Source organism: Saccopteryx leptura, chromosome 4 (assembly GCF_036850995.1).
Source record: "Saccopteryx leptura isolate mSacLep1 chromosome 4, mSacLep1_pri_phased_curated, whole genome shotgun sequence".
Classification (NCBI taxonomy): domain Eukaryota; kingdom Metazoa; phylum Chordata; class Mammalia; order Chiroptera; family Emballonuridae; genus Saccopteryx; species Saccopteryx leptura.
In genome coordinates, this window is record NC_089506.1 from 126,004,739 (window position 1) to 126,020,143 (window position 15,405).

Below are 15,405 nucleotides of genomic sequence, written 5' to 3' on the forward strand. Positions count from 1 at the left end.
GCGAGTGACCGCTTGCTCAAGCCAGCAACCTTGGGCTCAAGCTAGTGAGCCTTGCTCAAACCAGATGAGCCCACACTCAAGCCAGCAACCTCGGGGTCTCAAACCTGTGTCCTCCACATCCCAGTCCAACACTCTATCCACAGTGCCACCACCTGGTCAGGCACTGTTCATAGTTTTTTTTATAGTCCTGTCCTCCAACGGTCTGAGGGACAGTGAACTGGCCCCCACGTAAAAAGTTTGGGGACCTCTAAGTGTTTTTACAATAGGTAGATAATAAGGGTCATTTGGCCTCCGATGAAGAAAAACATTTATCTTCTAAACAATTAAATGAGCAACTTTTTTAATTACAGTCTAAACTTTCTGACCCTGAGGTTCGACATAGTACTAACCCTTTCAAAACTGACCAAGATAATTAATCTCCACCTCCTCCTTCTGTTGCTCCCTCTGCTCCTCCACCACTGTTTTCCTTGTATCCAGCCCTACCCACAGAAGCCCCCTCTGCTAATCCATTTGTAGATTCAGTACCTACTGTTGTAACTGAAAAACAAGCTAAGGGACCTATTCTTACACCTCTTATGAAAGGAATAATGCAGGCTAGACAAGAAGGGGATTTAAAAGTCATAAGTCCTGCATTAGAAGCTTTTCCTGTCACACTCACTCCATTTGGACCTAATCCACAATTCCCTCAACGAGGTTTTTATACTCAATATGACCAATCTCTGTCAAAACTCTTAAAGAGTTAAAAACGGCTTGCTCCCAGTATAGAACTAACTCTCCTTATACGCAGGAACTACTATCCTCCCTCACGTACTCTGAACATTTTATCTCAAAAACTTTAGAGATGTTAGCTCAGACTGTTCTTTCAAAAGTGGAATAGTTACAATTTATGACTTAGTAGGAGGATCAGGCTCATATTCAAGCTAATCGGAATGCTAACACTAACCCCCCTGTTAGTATTACACAAGATGAACTTTTTAGACAGGGACAGTTTGCTGATTTACAACAGCAATGTAGGCAAAATATAGGGGCAAGGATTTGCTCTTATCTCCACAGATATGGAGACCAGTGGATACCTTCCAGAAGATTGAAGCCTCGGTATGAGTCAGAAATAGAAGAAAGGGAGATTTGACATCTTTGAGCAGCCAGAAGAAGAAATAAAGAGACTGAACCTAGAGCCAAAGGTTATTAGAGAAATAAAGATAAAGGCAACTACAACACAAAATGCTGAACTGCCTACTTAGGGGCAACTGAAGAAACTTATCCAGGAGGCAAAAAATGTTTTAATTAGGACTAAGACTTCAAAAACATCCTTGACTCTGTTTCTGGCAATATTGGCTGTTGTATCTGTAACAATAAGCAGAACTAACTATTCTCACTAAGTTAATATTCCTTCCACACAAAAAAAATGTTGAATAGCCTGACATTGTGTCAAAATTATGTAAATCAACATTTAGAAAAAATTCATCAGAAATATTCTCAATCTTTGATAATCCATTATATAGATGACATACTGATAGCTTGTGAAAATAATGCTGAACGTTCCGTCATCCTTAAAAATGCTTCTGAAACCTTGAACCAATACAGTTTAATCATAACTGAAGACAAAATTCAAACATCTTGTCCTTTTGAGTATTTAGGGCATATAATTGAAAAATCAAAAAATGATTCCTCAAAAAGTCAATTTATAAACTGACTCCTTAAAAACCTTAAATTACTTTAAAAAATTATTGAGTGATATTAATTGGTTGAGATCCTCCCTAGGAATCCCTACTTATGCACTAACAAATTTATTTAATATCCTTCAAGGAGATTCTGATTTAAGCAGTCCTAGACACTTAACAAAAATAGCAAAACAAAAGCTATCACTTATCAAAAAAAATTATGCGGCCCTGGCGGGTTGGCTCAGCGGTAGAGCGTCGGCCTAGCGTGCGGAGGACCCGGGTTCGATTCCGGCCAGGGCACACAGGAGAAGCGCCCATTTGCTTCTCCACCCCTCCGCCGTGCTTTCCTCTCTGTCTCTCTCTTCCCCTCCCGCAGCCAAGGCTCCACTGGAGCAAAGATGGCCCGGGCGCTGGGGATGGCTCTGTGGCCTCTGCCTCAGGCGCTAGAGTGGCTCTGGTCGCAACATGGCGACGCCCAGGATGGGCAGAGCATCACCTCCTGGTGGGCAGAGCATCGCCCCTGGTGGGCGTGCTGGGTGGATCCCGGTCGGGCGCATGCGGGAGTCTGTCTGACTGTCTCTCCCTGTTTCCAGCTTCTAAAAACGAATTAAAAAAAAAAATTATGCATACTGCTTATTTATTTTTTTTTGTTTGTTTGTTTTGTTTTTTTGTATTTTTCTGAAGTTGGAAACGGGAGGCAGTCAGACAGACTCCCACATGCACCTGACTGGGATCCACCCAGCACACCCACCAGGGGGCGATGCTCTGCCCATCTGGGGCCTTGCTCTGTTGCGACCAGAGCCATTCTAGCGCCTGAGGCAGAGGCCACAGAGCCATCCTCAGCACCCAGGCCAACTTTGCTCCAGTGGAGCCTCGGCTGCGGGAGAGGAAGAGAAAGACAGAGAGGAAGGAGAGGGGGAGGGGTGGAGAAGCAGATGGGTGCTTCTCCTGTGTGCCCTGGCTGGGAATCAAACCCGGGACTCCTGCACGCCAGGCCGATGCTCTACCACTGAGCCAGCTGGCCAGGACCTCATACTGCTTATTTAGATCGAATTAATACACATCAACTTATTCAATTAATTATTTTTCCCTCAGAACATTCTCCTTCTGGCATCATATGGCAAAAAACCAAGATATTAGAATGGCAATTTCTGCCACATAAGACTTAAAAGAAATTATGTACCTACTTAGAGAAAACCTGTACTGTAATTACTAAAAGTAGACAAGATAAGACAACTGACTAGAAATGATCCAAATAAAATTATTGTACCCTTAACATGTAATCACATTTCAGATAACTGGAAATTAAATATTGATTGGCAAATTGCGTTAGCTGATTATTTTGGTACTGTGAACAATCAATATCCTATAGATAAAAAAATTCAATTTTTAAAAAAAGAATACAATGGGCCCTGGCCTGTTGGCTCAGTGGTAGAGCGTTGACCTGGCGTGCAGGAGTCCCGGGTTCGATTCTTGGCCAGGACACACAGGAGAAGCGCCCATGTGTTTCTCCACCCCTCCCCCTCTCCTTCCTCTCTGTCTCTCTCTTCCTCTCCCACAGCCAAGGCTCCATTGGAGCAAAGTTGGCCCGGGCGCTGAGGATGGCTCTGTGGCCTCTGCCTCAGGCGCTAGAATGGCTCTGGTTGCAACAGAGCAAGGCCCCAGATGGGCAGAGCATCGCCCCCTGGTGGGTGTGCTGGGTGGATCCCAGTCGGGTGCATGTGGGAGTCTGTCTGACTGCCTCCCGTTTCCAACTTCAGAAAAATACAAAAAAAAAAAAGAACACAATGGATTCTGCTGACTAAAGTATTGGCTCAGCCTATTCAAAAGGCTTCTACTATTTTTAAAATTTTTACTTATTTATTTATTTATTCATTTTAGAGAAGAGAGACAGAGACAGAGAGAGAAAGGGGGGAGGAGCAGGAAGCATCAACTCCCATATGTGCCTTGACCAGGCAAGCCCAGTATTTTGAACCTGTGACCTCAGCATTCTAGGTCGACACTTGATCCACTGCGCCACCACAGGTCAGGCCAGCTTCTACTTTTTATACTGATACAAATAAATTAGGTATAGGTGGGTATACTGGGCCAGTGACAAAAGTAATAAAAACTCCATATACATCAGTTCAAAAAGCAGAGTTTTCTGCTGTATTATTACTTTTTAATGATTTTCCTTGCCCTATTAACATTGTTACTGATTCACAATATGTAGAACATACAGTTAAACTTATAGAAACTGTTTACATTTCAAATGATGGTTCTGAATTACACAAATTGTTTTAAGAGTTACAACTTTTATTGTGGGAATGAAATTCGCCTGTCTATATAACTCACATTTGTTATCATACAGCTTTACCAGGCCCTATGTCTAATACAAATAATGAAATTGATCAATTACTTATTGGATCTGTAGAAACAGCTGCTAAATTTCATGCAGAGACTCATACAAATAGAAAAGGTTTAAAACAAAAATTTAAGATAACCAGACAAAAGGCTCAAAATATTGTTAGAAACTGTCCTAAGTGCAGTGTTATAAATGCTCCTCCATTACCAGGAGGAATGAATCCTAAAGGACAGCACAGTAATGACCTGTGGCAAATGAATGTAACTCATATTTCTTCCTCTGGAAAACTATCTTATGTACACTGTTCTATTGATACCTATTCTTCCTTTCGATGGGCCACACTTTTGCCTGGAGGAAGGGTTAATTGTGTCATTCAACATCTTATAGAAGCTTTTTCCCCCTTGGCATGAAAGCATCAATTTCTTTAGGAGGCCTAACACATGAGCCTCCACAGAATTCATAAAATGCCAGCTTTTTTAGAATATGGGTTGCTGTTATGGGAGAACTAGGTAGCTCTCTGATTAATGGCTTTGTTGTGGCAAGGTACCAAAGAACTGTAAAACTTAGTATTGGCAATGCCATTCTAAAGAGGGAAAAGTCAGGCTTCTTGCCCCCTCCATTCTGTGGAAAATGGAGGGAGAAGAATACAGGAGCTTTCTGGCTTACAAAGACAAATGGGTCATCTAGTTATAATTTAACTATAGTTCTCCGGAAGGACTGAGGCCACTACTTGCTAGACAACAAAGAAGATAAAGGTTATCTAAAAACTTCCTTTAATCTGACCTGTGGTGGCGCAGTGGGTAAATGCGTCGACCTGGAATGCTGAGGTCGCCGGTTCGAAACCCCAGGCTTGCCTGGTCAAGGCACATACAGGAGTTGATGCTTCCTGCTCCTCCCTCTGTTCTTTCTATCTCTTTCTCTCTCTGTGTCTTCTCTCTCTAAAGAAATGAATAAATAAAATGTAAAAAAAAATAAAAAATAAATAAAAACTTCCTTTCCCTTTCAATAAGAGACAATATTTACATACCCTACACTGATTTTAATTCTTCCTCCCTTCCTGGAGTCCTGAGAGTAACATGTACCTCTAGACAAAGGGATAGGAGATAGACACTAAAATATTTGTGAATGTTTTTGATATGTAAAATGACATCACTATTGTGTTACCTTGTAAGTTTTAATATGTAGGAATGTTTTTTATAGATCCTATAGATGAATGTTATAAGCTTGTTAATGATTAATTATTGTGTCCTGCTTCCCCTCCTTTTCTCCCAACCTATATGTGATCAAGTCTATATAACTAGCTTCAAGGCTATTTTGCACACACACGATTTGGGTTAACTATACCTTGTGTACGTCATATGCAGCCGGCTTATTAATAAATCTCCTCCTAAGAATTCTTCTGTATCCTGCCTTGGTGTCTCTACATAACCCGTGGAATTAAGGTACGCTACTTTACAACACTGTGACCCCATTTTACTGTTTGTCTCTTGCACAGAAAGTCACAGTGATTTAAGGACTTTTTGAAGCTGTTAATTATGATTATACTTTTTTATTATATTTTATTTATTGATTTTTAGAGAGAGAGGAGAGACAGAGAGAGAAGGGGGAGGAGCTGGAAGCATCAACTCCCATATGTGCCTTGACCAGGCAAGCCCAAGGTTTCGAACCGGCAACCTCAGTGTCCAAGTCGACGCTTTATCCCACTGCACCACCACAGGTCAGGCCAGATTATACTTTTTATTCTTTTGTTAACCTGTTGAAACATTATTGTTTTATGAATATAATAAGGTATATATGTGTATAGATCTTTTTCTATTGAAATCTTAACCTTTAGAAGAGCTCCGGCAATTGTGATCTGGCAATCAAATTTCTGGAAGTTAAGCTATTTCAGCACAAGGAACCAGAGCACTTAAAAAGAACTAAAGAGTGTCCCCTTATCCATGGTTTTGCTCTTGTAGTTTCAGTTATCCACAGTTAACCATGGTCCGAAAATATTAAATGGAAAATTTAAGAAATAAACAATTCAAATTCTTTAAATTTAAACAATTCATATTCATTTAAATTCATATGCTTTAAATTGAAAAAAAAATCTTATAGAAGCTTTTAATATTATGGGCATTCCTAAAGCAATTAAAACTGACAATGGTCCTGCCTAAACCTCTACTAAGTTTGAACAATTCTTAGCATTTTGGAATATTAAACACACTACTGGAATTCCATATAATCTACAAGGACAGGCAATTATTGAACATTAAAAATATGTTATTTAAACAAAAGAGGGGAGAAAGAAGGAGATTATCCCCTAGAATTATGTTACACAAAGCTTTATTTATTTTAAATTTCTTTTTTTTTTTTTCAGGGCAGAGAGAGAGTCAGAGAGAGGGATAGATAGGGACAGACAGGCAGGAAAGGAGAGAGATGAGAAGCATCAATCATTAGTTTTTCGTTGCGACACCTTAGTTGTTCATTGATTGCTTTCTCATATGTGCCTTGACCGTGGGCCTTCAGCAGACGGAGTAACCCCTTGCTTAAGCCAGCGACCTTGGGTCCAAGCTGGTGAGCATTTTGCTCAAACCAGATGAGCCCACGCTTAAGCTGGCGACCTCGGGGTCTCGAACCTGGGTTCTTCGCATCCCAGTGGATGCTTTATCTACTGGACCACCGCCTGGCCAGACAATTTACTTTAAATTTCTTAAATACAGGAGAGGATAATTTGACTGCTGCAGGCAGACATTGGACAAAAAATAATAGTTCTAAGATTAATCAACCTGTGCATTATAAAAATAAATTGGATCAATGGGTACCTGGTGTAGTGCAACATTGGGGAAGAGGGTTTGCTTGTGTCATTTCAGAATCTGGCAAATTCCTTTGGATTCCTGCTTGCAGAATTAAACTAACAACATGAGTAAGAGAAATAGATTCTCTCTATATCCGCCCATTGCCGAGATGGAAGAATTGAACCTTGGAAGAAAAATCTTAAAGGTGCTGCTGCCTAGTACTGAGAAGGCTAAAATATAAAATACCAAGATGGGGTCAACTTAAAAAGATGACCTTTGGGCCCTGGCCGGTTGGCTCAGCGGTGGAGCGTCGGCCTGGCATGTGGGGGACCTGGGTTCGATTCCCAGCCAGGGCACATAGGAGAAGCGCCCATTTGCTTCTCCACCCCCACCCCTCCTCCTTCCTCTCTGTCTCTCTCTTCCCCTCCCGCAGCTGAGTCTCCATTGGAGCAAAGATGGCCCGGGCGCTGGGGATGGCTCCTTGGCCTCTGCCCCAGGCGCTAGAGTGGCTCTGGTCGCGGCAGAGCGACACCCCTGGTGGGCATGCCGGGTGGATCCCGGTCGGGTGCATGCAGGAGTCTGTCTGACTGTCTCTCCCCATTTAAAAAAAAAAAAAAAAAAAAAGATGACCTTTGAGGGTAAAAAGATGCTACAAGCTACTGGAAAAGAACAAAAGGCTACTAATCTGTTCTTAGCAATGATTGCTTTGGTAACAATTCCAGTAAGTATGGCTGAAATTTTAGTTACTGGGCATACGTCCCTAATCCTCCAGTAAGTAGAGCTATACATTGGGAAGATAGTGCCGTTCCTTTTTTTTTTTTTTACAGACATAGAGAGTCAGAGAGAGGGATAGACAGGGACAGACAGACAGGAATGGAGAGAGATGAGAAGCAACAATCATCAGTTTTTCATTGCGGCACTTTAGTTGCTCATTGATTGCTTTCTCATATGTGCCTTGATCGTGGGGCTACAACAGATGGAGTAACCCCTTGCTCAAGCCAGCGACCTTGAGTCCAAGCTGGTGAGCTTTGCTCAAACCAGATGAGCCCACGCTCAAGCTGGCGACCTCGGGGTCTCGAACCTGGGTCTTCTGCATCCCAGTCTGATGCTCTATCCACTGCGCCACCGCCCGGTCAGGCACTGTTCCTATTTTTGTTAATGATTCTAATTGGCTTCCAGGACCTTTTTTTTTTTTTAATTTTATTTATTTATTTTTTTTTTTACAGAGACAGAGTGAATCAGAGAGAGGGGTAGACAGGGACAGACAGGCAGGAATGGAGAGAGATGAGAAGCATCAATCATTAGTTTTTCATTGCGCGTTGCAACACCTAGTTGTTCATTGATTGCTTTCTCATATGTGCCTTGACCGTGGGCCTTCAGCAGACTGAGTAACCCCTTGCTGGAGCCAGCGACCTTGGGTTCAAGCTGGTGGGCTTTTGCTCAAACCAGATGAGCCCGCACTCAAGCTGGCGACCTTGGGGTCTCGAACCTGGGTCTTCTGCACCCCAGTCCGATGCTCTATCCACTGCGCCACCACCTGGTCAGGCAAGGACCTTTTTTTTTTTTTTTTAATTTTTTTTTTTTTTTTTTGTATTTTTCTGAAGCTGGAAACGGGGAGAGACAGTCAGACTCCCGCATGCGCCCGACCGGGATCCACCCGGCACGCCCACCAGGGGCAAAGCTCTGCCCACCAGGGGGCGATGCTCTGCCCCTCGAGGCATTGCTCTGTTGCGTCCAGAGCCACTCTAGCGCCTGCGGCAGAGGCCAAGGAGCCATCCCCAGCGCCCGGGCCATCTTTGCTCCAATGGAGCCTCGGATGTGGGAGGGGAAGAGAGAGACAGAGAGGAAGGAGAGGGGGAGGGGTGGAGAAGCAAATGGGCGCTTCTCCTGTGTGCCCTGGCCAGGAATCGAACCCGGGACTTCTGCACACCAGGCTGACGCTCTACCACTGAGCCAACCTGCCAGGGCAAGGCAAGGACCTTTTGATGATAGAGGCCCCTTAGTACTTTTGGAAGAAGAAATAAGATTAGAAAATTATACAACAGGAGTTGAGGGATTACCTATATGCATAGGATATGAGCCACAATGTTTAAAAATAGAAGCTCAAGCTTGGCTCTTTATTGTAAAAAATAACAGTAAAGGAGAAAGAAAGAACAAAAAAAAGTTTGTTTTTGTTACAAGGATACGGATTTAAAGGTAATACATCTGTACACGGTCCTGAACCTCCGCCTGATTTACCACCCTGTCAAACTGCAATTGTTAATCAGCTAAGTGAATGGGTACATTGGGAAAATTGCAGAGGAGAAACTGTTCGGGTTTCACTTAATGTTTCCTATGGAAATGTCATAGATTGAAGCCCTCATGGTTCCACCTGAGTTAAAGGTCAGGGTGCTGATTTAAAGTGACATAAGGACAATGGTTCAATTACAGCTGATGGTCAAGGTAATCATACTATCATATGGCATGGAGGAGTGATGTCACCTCCAGCTCCTCACATAAAATTTGGCCCTATACCTGGGGTCGGGAACCTTTTTGCCTGAGAGAGCCATGAACGTCACATATTTTAAAATGTAATTCCGTGAGAGCCATACAATATGTTTAACACTAAATACAAGTAAATAGGTGCATTTTATGTAATATCAACACTTTTAAAGTACAGTAAGTGTCTGAATTCTTTTTTTTTTTTTTTTTTTTTTTTGTATTTTTCTGAAGTTGGAAATGGGGAGGCAGTCAGACAGACTCCACATGCGCCCGACTGGGATCCGCCCGGCATGCCCACCAGGGGGCGATGCTCTGCCCATCTGGGGCGTTGCTCCACTGCAACCAGAGCCATTCTAGCGCCTGAGGCAGAGGCCACAGAGCCATCCTCAGCGCCCAGGCCAACTTTGCTCCAATGGAGCCCTGGCTGCAGGAGGGGAAGAGAAAGACAGAGAGGAAGGAGAGGGGGAGGGGTGGAGAAGCAGATGGATGCTTCTCCTGTGTGCCCTGGCTGGGAATCGAACCCGGGACTCCTACACGCCAGGCTGACGCTCTACCACTGAGCCAACCAGTCAGGATTGAATTCTTTTTAATAACGTTGTTATGCTATTGCTAATCAATGATGAATAAAGTACTTCTTACCATTAATGTGACTTCTGCTGCTGCATGGTTTTGCTGATGGCTTTGTAGTCTGGTTGATACGTGGTGAGGTTAAGCTTCATGCAGGCATTGAGACTTCCATCCATTAAATGTGATCAGAGGTTGGTCTTAACATTCTTTAGATGTGAGAAAGACTGCTCACATGCATACGTAGAGCCAAACATTGTCAGTACAGCAATACTCACACGCTGCAGTGTGTGGTATGTGATGGGAAGCACGTTCCAAGTTTTGACAACCAGCTGGTCCACGGGTTAAAGTTTTTTCATTTCTCCCCATTTGTGTTTGCTCACCAACTCTGCTTGCTGTTGTGCAAGTCTTTCCAAATCTTCATTCAGTGACTTGAACTTATTCACCCACTTGTCTGAGACTTTCAGGTCAGCAGCTTATAGCTCAAGATCTTTGATGGAGACACCAGGGATGTAACTCAGGTCAGCGCTGTCCACTGCACATTCGTGTGGATGGGTGATGAACTTAAAAAGACGAGTGCGCTCATGAAATTCTCCAAAGAGCACTTTGAATGACTGCAGGAGATTAGATGTGAAGCCTGCTAGCTGCTGGAGATCAAGATGTTGAGCAGGGTCACTTGCTGTGCATGCATCTTTAAACTCTCCCAGTTTTTCAAAGTGTAGTAAATGATCTGTTTCAATGTCGGGGATGAAGAGTTCCAGCTTGTTTTCAAACGCAAACTGCTTGTTGAAGGGATAAGACTGCATTTCAAATGCCTTGCATTTTCACATTGAGCTGGTTCAGTCATGTCCAGGAGATGGTAGAACTTCAGGAGCCACTCAGTGTTAGCTAACTCAGGATGTTCAACGTTTTCATTTCAAGAAAAGTCCGTTAGCTCAGTGGTAGAGCGTCGGCCTGGCGTGTGGAAGTCCCGGGTTCGATTCCCGGCCAGAGCACACAGGAGAGGCGCCCGTCTGCTTCTCCACCCCTCCCCCTCTCTTTCCTCTCTGTCTCTCTCTTCCCCTCCCGCAGCCAAGGCTACACTGGAGCAAAGTTGGCCTGGGCGCTGGGGGTGGCTCTATGGCCTCTGCCTCAGGCGCTAGAATGGCTCTGGTCGCAACAGAGTGACGCCCCAGATGGGCAGAGCATCGCCCTCTGGTAGGCGTGCCGGGTGGATCCCAGTTGGGCACATGCGGGAGTCTGTCTGACTGCTTCCCCACTTCCAGCTTCAGAAAAGTACAAAAAAAAAAAAAAAAGAAAAGAAAAAGAAAAGTCCAGATTTCGCTCAGACAAGCCATGAAATGGCTTCCTTCTTGACAACCAACGCACATTGCTGTGCAGACGCAGACCAGGATAATTATTCCCAACTTCATTCAACAGTGTTTTAAACTGGCGATCATTTAAAGCTCAGGCAAAAATAAAGTTGTCCACCTGAATGACTAGTGACATCACCTCACCAAGCTGCTTGCCACACAGCTGAGCACAAAGCGCCTCCTGATGTAAGATGCAGTGAAAACTTAGGATGGGGCTCTTTTCATGTTCACAAAGAAGCGCTACGAATCCTGTTTTTCCCCACCATGCACAGAGCACCATCAGTACATACCGAAATAAGTTTATCCATCGGTAGATTTTTTTCTTTAGCGAACTCAGTGAAAGACTTGAATAAATCCTCCCCTCTTGTTGTCTCTTTCATAGGCAAAACAGCAAGACTTTCCTCACGTAGTGTGTCACCGACAGCATACCTTGCAATCACGCTGAACTGGGATAAATGGCTTGTGTCTGTTGACTCATCCAAAGTGAGAGAAAAGAATGGTGCTGCATTTATGTCCTTCACTTGTGTTGCCTCAATTTGATTTGCCATCATGATGGTACAATTGTGAACAGTTCTTGCCGACAGAGGCATGTCTTTTATTTGTTTGATTATCTTGTCTTTATCTGAAAAGTCATCAAAAAGTTCATTGGCAACATCAAGCATGAATGTTTTGGCATACTCCCCATCCGTGAATGGCTTTCTGTTTCTCACAATTGCTAAAGCACCAGCAAAGCTAGCTGAATTCCAGTCACCTTGTTGGGTCCAAACACAGAGTTGCTGCTGACTAGCTTGCACTCTGCACAGTAGCTCTTGACATGCTTTCTTCCTGCTGTCCCCCGCTGGATATTTCAATGCAAATGTAGTATGGCGTGTGTCGAAGTGCCACTTTATATTTGACCATTTCATCGATGCAATTTTATCATTGCATATTAGACACACTGCAGAACCTGCTCTCTCCACAAAGGCGAATTCCTCTGTTCATTCCTGCTGAAAAGTACGATACTCCTCATCTTTTTTTTTTTCTTTTAGCCATCTTCTTCGTCAAAAGGGTTTCTGCCTTTAGCTAGCTGATTACTTGATTAAAAGGAGGGAAGTTTACTTCTTGACCTCACAATGACCTGTGTATGTTATACATTATCCAATAAAAATTTGGTGTTGTCCCGGAGGACAACTGTGATTGGCTCTAGCCACCCGCAACCATGAACATGAGCGGTAGAAAATGGATTGTAATACATGAGAATGTTTTATATTTTTAACTTTATTATTATTATTTTTTATTAAAGATTTGTCTGTGAGCCAGATGCAGCCATCAAAAGAGCCACATCTGGCTCGTGAGCCAGTGTTAGCCACTCAGTGTTAGCTAACTCAGGATGTTCAACGTTTTCATTTCAAGAAAAGTCCGGATTTCGCTCAGACAAGCCACGAAATGGCTGAGCACCTTCCCTCTCGACCCCTGGCCTATACAATATCGTTTGCAGAAAATAGCTATGGCACTTAAACACATGTCAACGTGCAAAGGAGAAATCATCCTTCTAATCATATTATGTTAACCTTTAAAAAGAATGAGACACATTTTACATCTGCTTGTGTTAGATTGCTTTATATGTTTATTATCAGTGAATCCAAAAGGACAGCTGAAAATTATTCTATAAGTTGCAACAACTGTACTTTTTATACATGTATTAACTCTTTCATTCCTTTTAATATATATATAAAAGTAGTCAAAGTTTAGACATTTTAAGAGCCAGAACAGGAATATGGATTCCAGTACAAATGCATCGGATGTGGCAAGATTCTCCTTCTATGAGGCTGTTACAAAATCTTATTAAGTCTTTGAAGCAAACCAAAAGACTAGTTGGACTGATCATCACCATCATTGAGGGATTTTTTTTTTACAGAGACAGAGAGGAGAGTCAGAGAGAGGGATAGATAGGGACAGACAGACAGGAATGGAGAGATGAGAAGCATCAATCATTAGTTTTTCATTGCGCATTGCAACACCTTAGTTGTTCATTGATTGCTTTCTCATATGTGCCTTGACCATGGGCCTTCAGCAGACCGAGTGACCCCTTGCTCGAGCCAGCGACCCTGGGTCCAAACTGGTGAGCTTTGCTCAAACCAGATGAGCCTGCGCTCAAGCTGGCGACCTTGGAGTCTCCAACCTGGGTTCTCCACATTCCAGTCTGATGCTCTATCCACTGCGCCACCGCCTGGCCAGGCCATCATTATGGGATTAATAGCTGTAACCAGAGTAGCTGTTGTATCTGGAGTTGCATTACATCAAAGCATAAAGACTGTGCACTTTGTACAAAAATAGCATGAAAATTCTGAACTACTGTGGACTTCTCGACGATGTATAGATTGTGAAATTAATGCTAAGGTTAATGATTTAGAACAGATTGTGATTATGTTAGGAGATCAAATTGTTAGTCTTCAAAGACAAACTAAAATGTGATTGGAATGTAACTACTTTTTGTATTACCCCTATTCCTTGGAATCATACTCATTCCCCTTCAAAATGTTAAAAACACTTGTTAAATCATGGAAATTTAACTATGGAAATTTTAGATTTACAAAAGCATACTGACATTACTTTTTTTTTTTTTTTTACAGAGACAGAGAGAGAGTCAGAGAGAGGGATAGATAGGGACAGACAGACAGGAACGGAGAGATGAGAAGCATCAATCATTAGTTTTTCATTGCGCATTATGACACTTTAGTTGTTCATTGATTGTTTTCTCATATGTGCCTTGACTGTGGGCCTTCAGCAGACTGAGTAACCCCTTGCTTGAGCCAGTGACCTTGGGTCCAAGCTGGTGAGCCTTTGCTCAAACCAGATGAGCTTGCGCTCAAGCCGGCAACCTTGGGGTCTCGAACCTGGGTTCTCGGCATCCCAGTCCAATGCTCTATCCACTGCACCACTGCCTGGTCAGGCCTGACACTACTTTTAAAGATCAGTTGAAATTGATTGATGGAGAAAATTTATTAACTCCTATTTCTGATGGAATCAGTGATTTGAATCCTCTAAAACAGTTTAAGATTTTTGGAGGAATTGTAGGAGGCATTATACTAATAATTTGCTTTAGATTTCTTTTGTTATATATAGTCAGAAGAAGAGGAAATCGGCATCAAAGCAAAATAGAGCAGCAATCTGCCATGTTATTTCTTATGCTAAATAAAGTGCAAGCTAAACAAAAAGGGAGATATGAACGGAAAGACCCTGCACAAATATGAACGGTAGTTAACATCAGAGCAGGGGTTACTTGGAGACAAGAGATCTTGGAGTGTGTTAACCATAACAGGAGACTGGCCTGGGGTTACTTGAATGCAAGTACACAGGATTCTTGGAGGAATGCCTTCAAGAACCAGATGCCCTTTATGATTGATAAGCTCTGAGACTCTGACTCTTCTTGTGTCCTTTATCATGAGGAAACAGTAGACGTGCAGGATTGGGGATGGTATGGTTGGGAAAAAAGGCTTTTGTAGCTTTCTGGTTTTACCTGCTGAGCTGTGGCTTTTGGAACTCAATACATATGCAGTGGCGCAGTTTCTCAGAGCTGATTCCACCTAAGAGTTTCAGCCTCTGCTATACTACTTTCATCTGATGTGTCTTATTCCTTGCGAGTCCAAACCGTAAAAGAAAAATCATAACAATGGACTGCGTTATGCTGTACCCGAATTCATGTTTCAGCTCTAACTCTCAATGTGACTGTATTTGGAGACCAGGCCTATAAGGGGGTAATAAAGGTTAAATTAGGTCATAAGTGTGGACATTGACCCCATAGGACTGGGGTCCTTGCAGGAAGGGAAAGAGATACCAGGGCCTATGCAGCTGTCTGCAGACTCGGAAGAGGGCTCACATCAGGAATCAAATAGGCAGGAACCTTGATTTTGAATTTCCTTGCATCTAAGAACTATGAGGAAGTCAATTCCTGTTATTTAAGTCACTAAATCTATGCATTTTGTTACAGCAGCCCAAATAGACTGAGACATGCTCAAAATACTTTATGTAAGTTGAATTTCTTTTTCTTTTTTTAATTCAGTGAGAGGAGGGGATGCAGAGACAGAAACCCACATGTGCCTTGACTGGTATCCACCCAGCAAGCCCACCAAGGAGCAGTGCTCTGCTCATCTGGGCTTTGCTCCATTGGTCAGCAACTGAGCTCTTCTTAGTGCCTGAGATGAGGCAGTGAAGGCCACGGAGCCATCCTCAGCACCTGGCAACAA